The 18,668-nt window shown below is 39.0% G+C and overlaps 1 long non-coding RNA gene across 1 annotated transcript; it reads left to right on the top strand.

The window, feature by feature from the left end:
- LOC133641714 (uncharacterized) lies at window positions 1-17,351 on the top strand. Its single transcript, XR_009824328.1, has 4 exons — window positions 1-556; window positions 622-752; window positions 13,431-13,504; window positions 16,675-17,351. It is a non-coding gene; the product is annotated as an uncharacterized LOC133641714 (long non-coding RNA).
- The last annotated feature ends 1,317 nt before the right edge of the window (window positions 17,352-18,668 follow it).

Here is an 18,668-nt window from a genome sequence, read left to right as displayed (position 1 = left end):
GTGTGTGTGTTTGTGTGTGTGTGTGTGTGTGTGTGTGTTTGTTCATGTGTGGGTATTCTTCTCTTCTTCTATCTTTGTTTTTTTTTGTCTTGTTTTGTTTATGTTTTGTTTTGTACAGTATTTGTGTTTGCCATTTTCCTGCGAATGAAATGTGTTTTGAAAATAAAGTTTGATATGATTTGATGATCCCACATGATAGCTTTGATTTTCTTCTCAATGTTACCATGTTTTATAGCATTTCCTGTCCTACTGTTCCTATGTTGGTTCTACTTCCTGTTGGATTGCCTGTTTTCCTGCACCTTCACTTTCTGTTTTGTTCCCTGCCAGCACACCTGTTTTCCATTAGGAATTCCAGCCTATTTAGTCTCACCTGTTGCTCCTTTCTGGATCATTGTTCTTTGTGCCTTGAAGAGCATTTGTTTTCTGTGCACTTCCATGCTGCACTAGATTTTTTTGCCTTGCCTTGTTCTTTACCCGTATAAAAAGGGCTTTAACTTGCACCCAGCCTTCCTTGCTCCCATCCTGTGGTCTAGCCCAACAACGCCAACCAGAGAACGTAACACTACGGGCAATATGATAGATAAAGAGGAGTGGTCCCCTGAACTTTTATCTCTGTTTAAGATGCTGCTGGGTAATGCTTCACCTGCCGTAAAAATACAGAAGGTTACAGTGAAGAAAGAAGAAGATCGCTAAAAGAGCTTGCGGCCAAACAAACATGACAGTGCATCTACGGGAGCATCGCAAAATCCAAGGTAAAGTTAAAGTTGTCTTGACATAAACTAACTACCCTTTGCATCGGGCATCAGTGACAAGAATACTAACTTACTAAGAGGATATACTGTAGGAAGCTAACATGGCTAACACCAGCTAGCTAACATGATGCGAAGATTAGACGCACATGCATAATGTTATGTTTTACTTCAACAAATTAATCAGAAGTCCTCGAATACACACTTCAACAACTCCAAAACACTCTTGTTGACAAGTTGTGAGCAAGTCTCCAAAATATGTTGAGATTCATACTTTTTAGCTGACTGTCGCCCGCAGTCTTCGTCAAAAGTGGTCACATTTCTGCCAGTGGGTGCTCGGACGGGCGGTAAATCTGACGCTACTTTTCGGAGTATGCGCAGTTTTTGCTTGGTGGTGAGAAATAATTTGCCATCAATCCCACGTGGGTGCTCGGGCCAAGAAGCACCCACGGGATCGGCGCCTATGCACCTGACCATGTGTCGCCTATCAGCTGTTCTTATGAGCGTGGCCAACCAGACAGACCTGCTTAAAATCCGTCATTTCAATTTGTTGATTTTTTTCAAAATGGTTTTGCCGTTGTCCCAGTCCATGATGTGGTTATTTAATCTGCAATGATCTGATATGGCTGGTGTTGTCCCAATACCAATATTTTGGTACTGGTAACCGGTACCAAAATTATTTTGATCCTTTTTTTTTTTTTTATTATTATTATTTTTTTTATTATTATTATTTTTTGTACAGCGCTTTTCTACCTTTTTTAAGGAACTCAAAGCGCTTTGACACTATTTCCACATTCACCCATTCACACACACATTCACACACTGATGGCGGGAGCTGCCATGCAAGGCGCTAACCAGGACCCATCAGGAGCAAGGGTGAAGTGTCTTGCTCAAGGATGGTAGAAGGTGGGGATTGAACCAGTAACCCTCAGATTGCTGGCACGGCCACTCTCCCAGCTTCGCCACGCCTCCGTACTTTTCTAAATAAAGGTGACCACAAAAAATTGCCTTATTGGCTTTATTTTAACAAAAAATCTGAGGGTACATCAAACATATGTTTCTTATTGCAAGTTTGTCCTTAAATAAAATAGTGAACATACAAGACAACTTGTCTTTTATTAGTATGCAGTAACATATTGTGTCATTTATCATTCTATTATTTAGTCAAAATTATTAAGGACAAGTGGTAGAAAATGAATTATTAATCTACTTGTTCATTTACTGTTAATATCTGCTTACTTTCTCTTTTAACATGTTCTATCTACATTTCTGTTCAAATGTAATAATCACTTGTTCTTTTGTTGTTTGATACTTTACATTAGTTTTGGATGATACCACAAATTTGGATATCAATCCGATACCAAGTAGTTACAGGATCATACATTGGTCATATTCAAAGTCCTCATGTGCCCAGGGACATATTTCCTGAGTTTATAAACATAATATACATTTAAAAAAGACAAAATAAGATGTTGTGATGCCAAAAAATATCAACATAATCATAGTAGTATCTACTAGATACGCTTGTAAACTTGGTTTCATTACAGTGGATGTTAGGTGTAGATCCACCAATGGCGTTTGTTTACATTTTGCCGCCGGTGAGCTACGGTGTGTAGTGAAGCATGTTTAGCTATTCCTCGTCCAGCAGGGATGATACTTGTAAGAAACTAACTTTATTTGTCGCCATGGAGATGGGGATTACTTATTTAGAAGTAGCTAAAACACTGCCGAATGGGGCTTGACTTTTCAAAGGCGGTATAGTACCGAATATGATTCATTAGTATCGCTGTACTATACTAACACTGGTATACCGTACAACCCTAGATATGGCTGATTCAAAGATGTTCTGTTCAGATTTTTCTTTTAGGCTTCTTGTGAATCTTCCATTTGTCTCCTTATCCCATTCTTTCCGATGTTCTTGTTGCGAGGCACACTGAGTGAACACACCTGCTTCCAATCACAGGCATGCCCCTTTTTATACCCGTCTCGCCACATTCAGTATAAGTGTGGGATCAATGTTCGCCTTTGTCTACGGTTAGCATTCTGGTTTGCCTCACGCGACTACTTTATGTCCTTGGTATTTACGCTAAACTAGGTTTTGCCTTGGGCTTCCTGCACGCCTCCGAACGACATGCTGTTTGTTTTCTATTTTTTGCCCTGCCAATGGAATTAAAAAGGTTCTTACTTAAATGATGATTGTGCCGCTTCCTGTCCTTCTGCATCCTGGACAACACGACCATCGCAGACATGCGACTCGACCGTGGCAGTTGTTTTCTTTCTTGTGTTGAATGTACAGCCTGTTTCTCCGATGTATGTTTTTCTGCATGCCGCGACCATGAAAGGGACAAGCGGTAGAAAATGGACGAATGGTTGAATGGATTTACACACACAGGCCGCATGGAGGAAAATCTGTGCACACGCGGGCCGGACTATTAAAATCATGGCATTAAAACTAAAAAACAAAGACAACTCCAGATAGTTTTCTTTGTCGTACTTTGGCCAAAAATAGAACAAATACATTCTGAAAAAAATTACAATGAAATATAGAAAAAAATCCCAGCAGCGGTAAAGTTTAGATTCATGAAGCAAAGAAGAAAGTGAATGAATGTTTATAACTGAACAGATTTACATATGCATAAAAATGTGTTTACTTTTGTATTATTTTTTTAATGAATTAAGTAATGTTTATGACAACCTATTTCCAAAACACAATATAGAATGTGAGATATAACAGGATAAGGCATACATTTATCATTTGTTTCCAAAATGGTTACAAAAAAGTGGGACCCCAAAAATGTACTATGGGACCCCCATTTTTATGACTTGATGGGGTCCCTGGGACTCCATTTTGAAAATTCCTAGCGCCAACACTGATGGAGTATTGGTGCGTGCAAAAGAGCAGCAGGAGGCTGTGGCCTGCGGGCCGGTTCTAGTACTAATCAAATATCATCCTGGGGGGCCATAGATAATTCATTCGCGGGCCGGATGAACAATTGTCTTGTTTTCGTGTGAGGTTTAACTGCTGCGTTTGTTTTGTGTTTTTTCATGACCTATTCTTTTGGTTGTTATTCCCCTCAAGTGTGGCGAGCTTATAGCCTCTTTGTTTTTTGTTTCAGATGTTTATTGGGATTTTTTTCATTGTTCTTGTGTCCTTGTTTTTACTTGTAGTTCCCCTTTTTGGTGGCCCAGATTGGTGATTGGCAGTTTTTCAATGTTTTTGATGTTTTTCTCTTCTTCAGTGATGATGCTGGCCCGTTCAGTGTCCTCAAGAGTCACGACTGATAGTTTGTGTGCTGTGGGATGATCGAGGTCCAGAGTAGATATTGGTCGGCGTGTGTTGGTTCTCTGTGTACAGTAATGTTTTGACTGCCGTCATGTTTGCAGTGGATTTTCATGTCCAAAAAAGTGTATATTTTCTTCAGAATCTGAATCAGATTTGTTGGCCAAAACTGTTGAACACACAAGGAATTTGACTTGGTAGACTGTGCTATTTTTGTTCAATGCAAAAAACTTATTTAAATGCTATTGGATGGGTCTGTAAGATCCTGTGTATGTCCCCTTTTTAATTTTTCCCAGAATGTCTTCCACGTATCTTCTCCAGAAGGTGCGTCTGCAGGTTATGGGTGCTGTGTTGATGACTGTGGTTTCCAGGTCTTCCGTGAAGAAACTGCTCATTATTGCTGACAGAGGGTCTCATAGCAAAGCCCTATTTTTGTTTGTATATTATTCCTTTGTATTGAAAGTATGTGGATTTTTGAAAATTGAAAATTGAGTAATCTATGTGCAGTTGTGGTCAAAAGTTGACATACACTTGTAAATAACATACTGTCATGGCTGTCTTGAGTTCCCAATAATTTCTACAACTCTTGTTTTTTTGTGATATAGTGATTGGAGCACATGGTGTTCCTGGGATTAAAGGCCTCACCTTTTCTCCTCCAAACATATTGCTGGGTATTTTGGCCAAACAGCTCAATTTTTGTTTCATCTGACATCACATGGACAAAGATAAGACCTTCTGGAGGAAAGTTCTGCGGTCAGATGAAACAAAAATTTAGCTGTTTGGCCACAATACCCAGCAATATGTTTGGAGGAGAAAAGGTGAGGCCTTTAATTCCAGGAACACCATGCTTACCGTCAAGCATGGTGGTGGTAGTATTATGCTCTGGGCCTGTTTTGCTGCCAATGGAACTGGTGCTTTCCACTATGTACTGTATGCTTATGCACACAGCAATGCAAATGCAGCTACAGTAAATAGTCATTCAGATCTTGGGTTTTGCAGTCAGTTGACTCCATTTTGGTGTTTTTTTCCTGACTAAAACATATTTACGTCAAACGGTGTGGAATGTAAAAACATAACAGAATCTTGACTGCTAGAGAAGTTCCAATGGCCTGTGAGAGACTTTAGTACAACTCTGCTGGCTCTTCTTCTTCTCCTTCTTCTGCGGCTCCTGCTGTCTTATCGTTGCTGAGCTGCATGCATGCTATTTCTGTACAACTGCTTCTGGCTGGAAGTGACTTCATGTCTAATTTGCTTGGAACACAAACGGAAGCGGGGGGTAGTACCACTGTAGCCAAGGAACACTTACTACATTGAAACAACATGTTTTTACTGTTCCGCTTGTTAGTCGCCATTTGATGCGCTGGCAGATGATTGCCAATTTCTACCCTTCTGAAAACCCCTAACACTTCCTTCTGCTTTCACATCCTTCTCCCTCTCTGCTTGTCTGTCTGCGTTGCATCAAGCTATTGTCTCTTCCAGCCACCTCTTCATGATTGTGCTGGAGCCAGGTACTGTACAGCATCTGCAGACATGAGTAATGCGGCTGACTCACTCACACACACTCACTCACACAAACGCGCACACACACACACACACACACACAGACATCGGCTGTCAGTGTGGAGCCAGCAATGACACAACAACACAACACTCTGAAAAGAATCGACAAAGTGGTGGACAGACTCTGTGGTGCCGGCGGTGTCAAGCGGAGTCATGCGAAAGACCATTATGATAATCGTGTATCATGTGATCGTTATTGATAGGCTGTGAACTAATCCATCCCGTATGAGGTCAGGCATGCTGACTGTAAACGACGCACAAAAAGTGATTTTATTTTAACAGAAGAGCATCGGTTTTGTGTTTTAATACATCTTACAAATATAGTATGTTTGCAGACAGACATACTGTACATACATAAGTGCATACACACATACTTATAAACGTACATACATATTCGTACATACATACACATGTACATACAGTACAGGCCAAAAGTTTGGACACACCTTCTCATTCAACGCATTTTCTTTATTTTCATGACTATTTACATTGTAGATTGTCACTGAAGGCATCAAAACTATGAATGAACACATGTGGAGTTCTGTACTTAAGAAAAAAAAGGTGAAATAACTGAAAACATGTTTTATATGCTAGTTTCTTCAAAATAGCCACCCTTTGCTCTGATTACTGTTTCGCACACTCTTGGCATTATCTTGATGAGCTTCAAGAGGTAGTCACCTGAAATGGTTTTCACTTCACAGGTGTGCTTGAAGCTCATCGAGAGAATGCCAAGAGTGTGCAAAGCAGTAATCAGAGCAAAGGGTGGCTATTTGGGGACGGTGTGGCGATGTTGGGAGAGTGGCCGTGTCAGCAACCTGAGGGTTCCTGGTTCGATCCCCAGCTTCTACCAACCTAGTCACGTCCGCTGTGTCCTTGAGCAAGACACTTCACCCTTGCTCCTGATGGGTTGTGGTTAGGGCCTTGCATGGCAGCTCCCGCCATCAGTGTTTGAATGTGTGTTTAAAGGTGTGTATGAATGGGTGAATGTGGAAATAGTGTCAACGCGCTTTGAGTACCTTGAAGGTAGAAACGCGCTATACAAGTATAACCCATTTAACCCATTTATTTTGAAGAAACTACAATATAAAACATTTATCCATCCATTTTCTTGTCCTGTTCGGGGATGTTTTCAGTTATTTCACCTTTTTTTGTTAAGTACATAACTCTGCATGTGTTCATTTATAGTTGTGATGCCTTCAGTGACAATCTACAATGTAAATAGTCATGAAAATAAAGAAAACACATTTGTTACGGAGAGTGTGTGTCCAAACTTTTGGCCTATACTGTACATACCTACATACGCACATATACTGTATACGTACATACGCATGCATATTCACTGTACAACATACATACACATGCACCAATTACAATAACAATGTAAAAGGTTATTATAGTCCACTCCTCTTTCTTTCCCTCTTCTTTGTCTGCCTTCTTTTGTCATTATGAATTGTTGCATTTGAAGCAATTGTAGTGTTGATAACAGAAGTAATTATTATTATTCACAATCAATATTGTTCTTTCTATTGGTATTTTTGTTATAGTGCAATCATTTGCATTGTCCTTTCTGTGTTATTACTATTGACTTCACTAACTGTATTTTTTTGGTATCATATTTGTATATATCCTATTTGCTGATGTAGTGCAGCTGTTATTGTTTTTGTTGTTGTCTCTCTGTCTTATCCCCAAATGTCCCCCCCAAATCTACATCAACAATATGATTTGCCTGAGAGGCTGGACAGGATATGTTAAAAATGATCATTAAGAAATATATAATACAGTTCACATTACACCAGTGCCTCTCAATTATTTTCTGTCATGATCTCCCTGGAGGACAACATTCCGCGACCCCCCTCCCTGAATGTAGTTATTTTTGGGAACTTGATTATATTTCTTTATTTATATAAGGATGTAACAACATGAACATGTTATAGCACGGTTATTGTGACCAAAATCATCAAAATGATCACGCTATTGTTGAATTTGCTCGAAAAGTACTTATGCACAAACAGAAGTATTTCAACCAAGTTTTTTTTATTTTTTAAATAAAACATTATTAATCAAATAAACACTCTGTAAAACAAAATATGTAGATTTTACAGTAAACGCTCAGTTTATTTTACTGTAAAATGTATGTAGGTTTACCCCGAAAGGGACAAGCGGTAGAAAATGGATGAATGGATGACGATTAATACAGTATTTTTATGGTACAACTCTGGCAACTTAGGTGTCAATAGATTACTATAAAATCTACTGACTTTTTAAAAATGTTTATAGCTCACATAGTATACTTTCTTTGGCAGAAGAATAATTTCCCTCTGCCATCAGGCTGATAAATACAAATATGCATGAAAACACTCCCACAGACATCACACATGGGACGGTTTAGAAAGTATGAATTGTTTTAGTTATATTGCAAAACTTACAAACGTTGCTTGGAATGATGAATGAAGATTTCTTTCGAGCAGAAACGCTATGAACGGTTACACTTCTGGTTCAAGGCACGAAACGGGAAGGACATTTTCAACCGGCAGCATCTGGAGTTAGCAAACCTGTTCAAAAGATAGCACCATAGCACAAACAATAACACACCTTGTCAGCGTCTCCGTCGGTCTAATATGAAAACTATTTGTTGAATACTATACATTTTGGCTGTTAGCAAAGAAAAATCCATAAATTAGCCACACTGTTTCATAAACCAAAGGGTTCAAAAAGTCAGTACTTATTCTTGTCCATCATATTTTGATGCATTGTATACTCTGTGTTGACTTGTATTTGACAAATGAACTATTATCTGTCCTACCGTTTACTGCAGAACTACGGCTGCGAAGAAACCTGTCATTAAAATAACAAATGTGGACGTGCACAGTATCATCCGAGCTCACATGCACTTCATCTTTCGAGCCATCCAGCATGCATTATTCATGCGAGGATTATGTTGGTGTCTCCACTTTGAATGCCTGCTGATGGTTTTTTGATTTACCGCTGCCAGCCATTAATAAATCCATTAGTCATGCCACAGTCGATACCTGCAGCTGCACAGCTGATCTCTATCGTTACACGAGCGTGCATGTGGCCACGTGCATGTGTGCTGTTTATCAGACACAGCCCTCAGGCGGTGTATAATCTTTTTTGAAGAAATGATTTTCCTGGCAACAAAACTAAATCAAGAGTGTGTAAATATGGATTTCACACTGTCTAATTCAGAATGACTAAACACCGAGTTAAATGTCTACAGTTGCTTGCAAAAGTGTTCACTCCACTTTGGACGTTTCAACCTTTCAAGCTTTTTATAAACTAAATCCTGGTCTATCTGATTTGGCTTTTTGGAGAAAGAATTTTTGTTTTAAAAAAAAGTTGTTTTTCCTGGCAAAAATCTGCAAACAAAATTGGATAAATATCGCAATGCAAATCTTGTTTTAAAATAGCTATCTTCATGAAAGAGAACAATATGTACATATTACAATTGAGAACAGGAAGTGAATAAAAAAGTTTCAGCAACTGTAATGTAAAGAAAAGGGGTAGGATTAAATAAGCTCTGCTTCTTCCTACTCCTTTTCGAACATGTTGAAAAGAGAAACTGGAAATTGTGATGTATCATGTTGTATGCTTGCATGTTCGAAATAAACTCAAACTCAAACTCAAACTCAAACAATTAAAATTCTAATACAGCTAAATTACTTTTTGGGGTTCCTCAGGGTTTTGGGACCCCTTTTATTTCTAATCTATATCAATGATTTTAAAAATGTTTGTAAGAATGTACTGCCTCTGATGTTTGCAGATGATACCTTTAATACTTTGAGGGTGGCCTTGCCAGCAACCTGAGGGTTCCTGGTTCAATCCCCACCTTCTAACAACCTCGTCACGTCCATTGTGTCCTTGAGCAAGACACTTCACCCTTGCTCCTGATGGGTCGTGGTTAGGGCCTTGCATGGCAGCTACCGCCATCAGTGTGTGAATGTGTGTGTGACTGGGTGAATGTGGAAATAGTGTCAAAGCGCTTTGAGTACCTTGAAGGTAGAAAAGCGCTATACAAGTACAACCCATAAGAAATAAATAAGGAACTGTCTATTATTTTTGAATGGTTTAAAGTTAACAAATTGTCACATATTATTGAAAAAAACTAACTTGATGATTTTTTTAGTACGAAAAACAAAAGCTATAATAAAGAAGACGTGAAACCAATTTTTGATGGCATCAACATTAGCTTCAAACCAAATTTTGACAAGTTATTTTTGATGATAAATGAACTTGGAAACAACATACTGAACTTTTCTGTAGCAAGATGATGAAATTGATGGGTATCTTCAGGAAAGTTTGTTGTTTTATTATAACTATAGTATAATGTTGACATTATACTATAGTTTAATATATCCACATACAATGTATTGCAATAGTATTTGGTGTGCGACTTGCCAATCATACCTTTTTAAAAAACATTATTTCAAAATAAATTCTTGAGAATAATGTATTTTTCCAATAAACTGTCTTCACCTGCGCCTATTTTTTAAAAACACAACATTTTAACAATATTCAACCAATATTGTATATCTATTTTCATGCAAAATATATCCACTGATTTACCAAAAGTTTTCCATATTTACAAAAATATACTCTCTTGATACACATACTTACTCAACAAGACTTTGTGATGACTTGAATGTCTACTCATCAATGTACGCTTGAACACAGAGGACCAAATTGTATTATTTTAAAAAGCAATTGAAGATTATGTTGGTCTGGAGGATGTTTCCCAAATATGTTGCTTGTACATCAGGCCCGGCCCTAACCAATCTGGCGCCCTAGGCAAGATTTTAGGTGGTGCCCTCCCACATCGGCAGTGAAGTGTATATACTCACAAGAAACCGAATAGCTTTGTCTTTGACCTTTTTTTTACTTAAAGAAAGCAAATTAACAATCAGAATTGTTAACAAGATAAAAAAAACTATGGATAAATAAATGAATACAAAAAATAAAAAATGAATATATGAAATACAATATTTTTTACATACATAAACACAAAATAAAACGTGTCAACAAGTTGCATAAAATAAATTAAAAATACAATATAAATAAGGCACTGCACAAAACAAGATATCAAACCAGTATGACTTTAACAACTATATTACAAAAAAAGGGGATCCAACAGAGTTCTCTATTTGTGCTTTTTAATATTGCATTAACAAGAATGACTTACAAATTACTGTACACCAGGGAGTACTGTAATTACCTAACGTTACATTATTATTTTCCATAACAATTTAGCCCCCTCCACAATATTAACCCGAAGTTAAAACAGAACTAGCTATTTATTGATTAGGAATTACCGAATCATGTAACATTAGCTTAATGCTAAAGGTTACTATCACATTCTGTAACAGACAAATAATTTCATGTAGGCTAACGTTACCTACCTGCTACCTCTGTCTTTTTCTCGTTTCTCCTCCTCTTCTTTTCTATTTTTTCTTCCCTGGGCACCTGACAGTTTTGGCCGTTTTGACATCTTGTGTTGATTTTTTTATGTGGTGACGTCCAAAAAGAGTCATGATACGGGAAGGGAGGGGGCGCACCGTGCGGGGGGAGGGGGGTGCGTAATGTTGTAACAAATAATATTTCTATTAAATAGGCTTTACTTTGCATTTTAATTAACGTGGGATTATTTTGTGTATTTAGAAATAATAGTACCAACTTTTTTATTTTTTTCCTCCAACATTTGTGGCACTGGCGTGGCGCCCCCTGATGGACGGCGCCCTTAGCATTTGCCTATACGGCCTATGCCACGGGCCGGCCCTGACCTAAAGTCACCCTCAAGGCACATGTTTTGTGTGTGTGTGTGTGTGTGTGTGTGTGTGTGTGTGTGTGTGTGTGTGTGTGTGTGTGTGTGTGTGTGTGTGTGTGTGTGTGTGTGTGTGTGTGTGTGTGTGTGTGTGTGTGTGTGTGTGTGTGTTCTTGTATTTCGACCCTTCTGGAGACATCAACAAGGAAAAGTACCTTCCAAATGAGGACCGGTGAACAAGTTAGGACATAAATCCTGGTCCCAATACAGAAAACCATTGCATCTAATAGAGAATGTCTCATTTGCACCCATCCATCCATCCATTTTCTACCGCTTGCACCTTTCGGGGTCACGGGGGGTGCTGGAGCCTATCTCAGCTGCATTCGGGCGGAAGGCGGTGTGCACCCTGGACAAGTCACCACCTCATCACAACTCATTTGCACCCCTGGTGGTGAAATCTATCAAAATTAGGGTGGTCCCAAAAAGGAGGGATTTTTCAAAGTGTTGGTTTTAAAAGTGCTCCCCCTCTGGTCAACATATGTAATAACAAGTGTGTGTAAACATTTCATGTGCTCCCCCTCAGGCCAATATATGCCCCGAAGGGAATAAGCGGTAGAAAATGGATGGATAATAACAAGAGTGTGTAAGAAATTGAAATGCGCCCCCTTTGGCCAAAATGTATTTAAAAAAATATGTATGTCGAGACATACTGTAATAACTTGAAGTATATAATGAATATTAAAAACAAATTACAAACAAAAAATTCTAAAAAATATAAATGAATTATATGAACATTTTTCTCACAATGTGTCGACTTTTTTCTTATAAAATTGGGAACAATATCTCATTCTTTTTGTTTCTGTAATATAGGAATATTTTTTCGTAAAATCGTTACGTTTTTATGTAAAATTATTACTTTTTCATGCAAAATATTGACATTTGTCAAGTAAAATTCTGACTTTTATCACAATATTGCCATTTTTCTTATGTTCTTGTAAAATAGTGACATTTTTTTAGTAAAATAATGACTTTTGTCATCATTTTTCCAAGTAAAAATTCAGATTATTATTATAACCTTGCCAACATTTTAAATTTTTCTTTAAAAATTTTGACTTTTGTCGAGTAAAATTATGACTCCTCATACAGTTGCCAAAATTTTAAGCTTTTCTTGTAAAATTGCGACTGTTATTGAGTAAAATTCCAACTTGTATCATAATATTGCACACAAGTTCAGTTTTTCTTGTAAAATTTTGACTTACGTTGAGTAAAATTATGACTTATTATAATACTGCCAAAATTCTAAGTTTTTCTTGTGAAATTGTGACCTTTTTCTTGTGAAATTCCAAGTCATTTTTCACAACAAGCTTTTTTATATTTGCGTAGTATGTATACATTATTAATGTTGTAAATACAAATCTTTATATATCTAGAAAAGGTGGTCCTAAAGAGGTAGGCATTTTTCAGAGGTCTCAAGAAGGTAACAAATACAAGAGTGTTTGTGTGTGTGTGTGTGTGCGTGTGTGTGTGTGTGTGTGTGTGTGTGTGTGTGTGTGTGTGTGTGTGTGTGTGTGTGTGTGTGTGTGTGTGTGTGTGTGTGTGTGTGTGTGTGCGTGCGTGTGCGTGTGTGTGTGTGTGTTTGTTAAAATAAATTAATACAAAATAAATACTTTGGTCTGTATGTTAAAAATGTATTATATGTCATTGGTTTTCTGTCTTTAATTTGCCATTCTTGTTCATGTCAAAAAGTTCTATATTTAGGGCTTTGGACAGGGAAAAGTCTCAAGAGACTATAAATCTCAACATGATCTGCGCGACGATGACATCAGCGCAGTCTGCCTGGATGCCTTTTAAGTACTTTGAGGTGATGTCATGACATCATTCCCACATCATTGCTTTCCTGTCCATGAACCCTCAGTGGATCCCATTGCAGGGGAAAGTCCAATATTTCGGCGCCGATAAGTGTTTGGGCTTAGAAAAATATTGCATCCATGCCGAATGAGACTCACGTTTCAATCTTAAGAACAATATTCATTTTCTTTTTTTTTTCTTTAATCATTTTCTATAGGGGCCCTATTCTCCCATGTGCCTAAGTGAAAAATGGTGCATTGATTCTGGCTGCGTGGCATTCCCCCACTCCATGTAAGTCTGTGGCGCAAGCCCGAAATGTTGGTGTTCTCTGTCAAATCTGACATTCTGCATATTCTCCCATCAACTTCAGTACTTTTGTTCTTACGCGCCTTTGAGGCTGAAGTCCAGCAACCCTCGAAGGTGAAACATTATATTGTACTGAAAGTTTGGATGCAGTGTACACCACGCCTAATAAAAAATAAAAGTCACTTTTAAAAAACTACCGTAATTTCCGGACTATAAGCCGCTACTTTTTCCCCTTGTTCTGGTCCCTGCGGCTTATACAAGGGTGCGGCTTATTTACGGCCTGTTCTTCTCCGACACCGACGAAGAGGATTTCGGTGGTTTTAGTACGCAGGAGGAAGACGATGACACAATGATTAAAGACTGACTTTTCATATACCGGTAGGCTGGTTATTTTGATAACGTACAGGCGAGCACTTTGTATTACTTTGCAACGTTGTATTATTTGTACTCCGCACGAATGCTGTTCGCCATGTCAAAGATGTGAAAGTTTGATTGAATGATTGAAAGATTTATTGTTAATAAATGGGACGCTTTGCCTTCCCAAACTGTCATCTCTGTCCCGACAATCCCCTCCGTGGTAGCAGGAACCCCTACATACTACGGTAATTACACATCAAAACCCTGCGGCTTATAGTCGGGTGCGGCTTATATATGGAGCAATCTGTATTTTCTCCTAAATTTAGCTGGTGCGGCTTATAGTCAGGTGCGGCTTATAGTCCGGAAATTACGGTATCAAATCTATTCTGATCACTTGAAATGAGACACCTGGAAACATCCATTAAAGATGAGGATAAAAGTACCAAAGGTGCTGTTTGCAACTTCCTTACAGTTACATTTTTCAAAGCAAAAACTATAACAAGAAGTTAAAGTTAAAGTTAAAGTACCAATGATTGTCACACTCACACTAGGTGTGGTGAAATTTGTCCTCTGCATTTGACCCATCCCCTTGGGGAGCAGTGGGCAGCAGCGGCGCCGCGCCCGGGAATCATTTTGGTGATTTAAACCCCAATTCCAACCCTTGATGCTGAGTGCCAAGCAGGGAGGTAATGACACCACTGTTGTTACCATTAGTGGTTTAACAGAACACATTTGTTTGACAATTGTTGATATTTTTCACAATTACAAAGTTTATGTCATAAATGTTTTTACACAAAATGATTGGTGTTTACAGCGGTCACTCATTCGGTCTTGTCGAGAAGTATGTAACACACATACAAAATCAGTCCAAGAGATGTAACAAACAATTGTTGTTATGATAGAATGTACATTCAATAACAGCTAACGCTAGCTACCGAAATTGCTATCATTAGCTAACAACACCTTGAGAGGCTAATGCGCGTGCATGTGTTACATACATACGTAATTACGTCATTAGCCGTAAGAGGGTGGGATATACTGTGTCAAATACTTTGGAAAGTTGGCGGCCTCTAGGCATCTGTCTAAATGTTGCAAACAGCTCCTTTAACTATCAAAAATCAAAATGCACACCATTGTCTTCTGAGTGCGACCATAGCTGAAGGGTACCACGCCTATATCTGCCATGTTTGGACATCCTGGACTGTGATCATTGAACTATGTGACTATGTAACAGCAAATACATATGTAATGTAGCGCCTATTAATTGAGTCAATTGATTTTTTTGACAGTTAATATCTTCTGACGCAACACGGCTTCACAAACATTTGTACTAAACAGAACTCTTAACGTCGTAATTAACATCAGAGTGGTTTTAGTAACAAGTAAACAAAGTTTCATCTACAGATTATTATTCACATCAACCAGGAAGAAGAAGCTGTTGTAGCGTGCATACACACTACATCACCATAACAAGCACTGCCTGCTGGATTGACACGGCCTTTTCAAATTTAAAGTATGATCTTTTTCATTTGTACAGTCCAGGTAGAGAACGAGACTCTGTCCCAGTTGGAGGAGTTTAAGTATCTCGGGGTCTTGTTCACAAATGAGGGAAAGATGGAGAAGGAAATCAGCCGGAGAATCGGAGCAGCTGGGGCAGTATTGCAGTCTCTCTGCCGCACTGTTGTGACGAAACGAGAGCCGAGCCAGAGGGCAAAGCTCTCGGTCTACCGAGCTATCTACATTCCTAGTCTCACCTATGGTCATGAAATGTGGGTCATGACTGAAAGAATAATCTCCCTTAGAGATAGGGTGAGAAGTTCAGTCACCCGAGAGAGACTCGAAGTAGAGACGCTGCTCCTTTGCTTGGAAAGGAGGCAGCTTAGGTGGTTCGGGCATCTCGTGCGGATGCCTCACGAGCATCTCCCTAGGGAGGTCCTCGTTGCACATCCCACTGGGAGGAGACCCCGCGGCAGGCCAAGGACCAGATGGGGGGATTACATCTCCTCTCTGGCCTGGGAACGCTTCGGGGTCCCCCAGGAGGAAGTTGCTAATGTTGCTCTGGAGAGGGAAGTCTGGGGGGTCTCTGCTGGAGCTGTTGTCCCCGCGACCCGATTCCGGATAAGTGGTTGAAGATGGATGGATGTATTGATCTTTTTCATGGATTTCAATGACATTCACAAGTTTTAGAAAAATTTTTAGGTCCACAATTTTCACGCAACTGAAAAAAAAAGTCATGACAGCAAACTCCACCTCATTAGTAATGAGCCCACCTTTATTCCAGACTTAATTACTTTTGTCTGATTTACGAAAGGTGGACGTGTCCACAGGATGGGCGGGAGAATGCGAATAATAGGAACGTGCGTGACTTCAAGCGCATAAAAAAACACTTAGGCACAAACAGGAGAATATAGCCCTAACTGAACCCATGGAAAGTTGAATTACACCCACGCACCAGGCAGCATTGGTCCAATCAATACAACACTAGCAGTGAAACAAGAATGAACAACATTTAACTGCAGATTCCTTCATCTTTTTTATGATTCTTTTCCATTTGAAAATTGATCTTCAGTTTGCCCCATGGTAAATCAAAATATTTTAGCCAAAAGTGCATCCTTAATGATGAAATAAACAACTCAACTAGTTAGTTACTGATCCTCCATTGATCTTGTTTGTAAAAAACTGAAAATTCAATAAGGTCAACTACGAAAATAGAGAAACCTTGTATTAATATTTCTTCTGCTACAGTAGCACGAATCAACAACTTTGATATGCTGATCCTCTCTAACGTCTCTTTTTAGCTACATCAGTGATGTTGTGGAATGGGAAAATATCGACCCCTGGATGGCCCGTTATTGACAAGTGGGTGGATTTCAGGAAGTGACCTTGACTGGCTAAAAGGAGCACCTGACCAACGGCTGGCTCCATTTCCCACAGTCAAGCGTATCTGCGGTGACACCCGTCCCCCTGGAAGCACACTAAAAGACTTGGTAAACATATCTTAGGGGATGCTTCATTTCTTGATACGGCTGCATACATATTTGGGGAGTTGGAGTGGCGTTGATTGTAATTGAAGCAGATAGATGGAATTCATCCGTGACAGACAAGGGACCCTATAAAGACTGGGCACTTTTTTACCCAGAAAAACAATCTGGTCTATACTCTTCAGTACAATGACGGCAGCACTTAGAAACTAACAGGTGAGCAGGCGCATGTCACAGTATACTGATGGACAAACTCTTCAGGTCAAGACTCAGCTGTCTACAGGAACCCCAAAGAGAAATAGCACTCTCTTGTGGACAACTATGTAGAGAAGGTTAGAAAGAGAGTGAGGGAGAAGGGAAACCATATCTGAACAGAGGGGTAATATCTCCCAAACATGTCATTTCAACTCCTCCTAAGCAATTGAATAATTTAGCATCCAACAAATAACATGCAAGTCGTGGGCACTTTTGGTTTCAGGTACGCTCTTGACCATTGATACAACTGAATGAAATACCAACATAGGGAGATCATAATGACTGTTGTTGTACTGGCAGAGGTCTCTCTTTTTTGTATCTTAAAAACTGTTGTTTTGCAAAACAACAAAGCAAAACGATCATTTTAGAGGATGAATACCATCCTCTCAGACTAAAGCTGTACTATCTAAAAGGAATGTTTTAAATTTTATGTTTTATGCTGCTGATTTCGGTACTGATCTTCTGTCAGTGAAATTGGCCAATATCGATACCGGTCACATGTATTACTCCAAATGTTTCAATTTATTCATGGTGGGTGCCGATATCAACACAATATTTATACTCGTCCCATATTCTCTTTTATTACGTACAACTAGCTATGAGCACATGGACACATTTAATCGGATTAAAAACTGACTCGGAATAAAAATGCTTCATGTAAGCATGCCATGGTGGACTGCATCCCCCGAGTCAGTAGTGAAGCTTTGCCTCAACAGGAGTCAGGGAAGAATGGAACACGATATTGACAGACGAATTGATGCAGGGTCGGAAGTGATGCAGTCACTCTACCGGTCAGTTGTGGTGAATAACCGGTCAGTCTATGTTCCTACTCTCACATATGGTCTCAAGCTTTGGGGAATGACCAAAGGTCATGAGTACAAGCGGCAGAATTTAGTTTTCTCCGCAAGATGTCTGGGATCACCCCCAGAGATAGGGTGAAGAGCTCTGTCATCCGGGAGAGACTCAGAGTAGAGTTGCTTCTCAACAACGTGGATCCAACGTTAGACACCAACGTTGTCTCAATTTACAAATACAACTATTTTGCAATTTTGTTTAGAAGTCTTTTTTTTGTTGTTTTTTTAAACATCTATTTATATCAATGTCTTGTGCCTGCTGGGATGGAGGAAAATGTTCACAGATATTTTGTCTTCAGTGGTGACATACAATGTTCTTTCATGCTCAAGTCTAATGCATGACACTAAATGTACAATAAACACATGTAAACATCATGTACATGTAGGACAGGGGTAGCCAGCTTTATCCAACAACAAGCGCATACTGAAAAACTCACAGATATGGGCGGCCGTTTTAATATTTTTTTGTAAACAACGGCTAAAACTGATTAAATGTGCTAGTAAATTAAGTATATATTTAAAGAAAAACAACTACCTGGTTGTCACCTTTGTGTTGTGTAGCCTCAACAGTTCAACGCTAGCTTTAAAAAAAATTGTATTTACAATTTGTGTTTTTAAAAACGAGCTGCGGACTTCAAATGGTCTCGGGTCAGAACATTGGACAACCCATTCATCCATTTTCTACCGCTTGTCCTTTTTGCT

Source organism: Entelurus aequoreus, linkage group LG24, assembly GCF_033978785.1.
Source record: "Entelurus aequoreus isolate RoL-2023_Sb linkage group LG24, RoL_Eaeq_v1.1, whole genome shotgun sequence".
Classification (NCBI taxonomy): domain Eukaryota; kingdom Metazoa; phylum Chordata; class Actinopteri; order Syngnathiformes; family Syngnathidae; genus Entelurus; species Entelurus aequoreus.
This window is presented reverse-complemented; position numbering and strand designations above follow the sequence as displayed.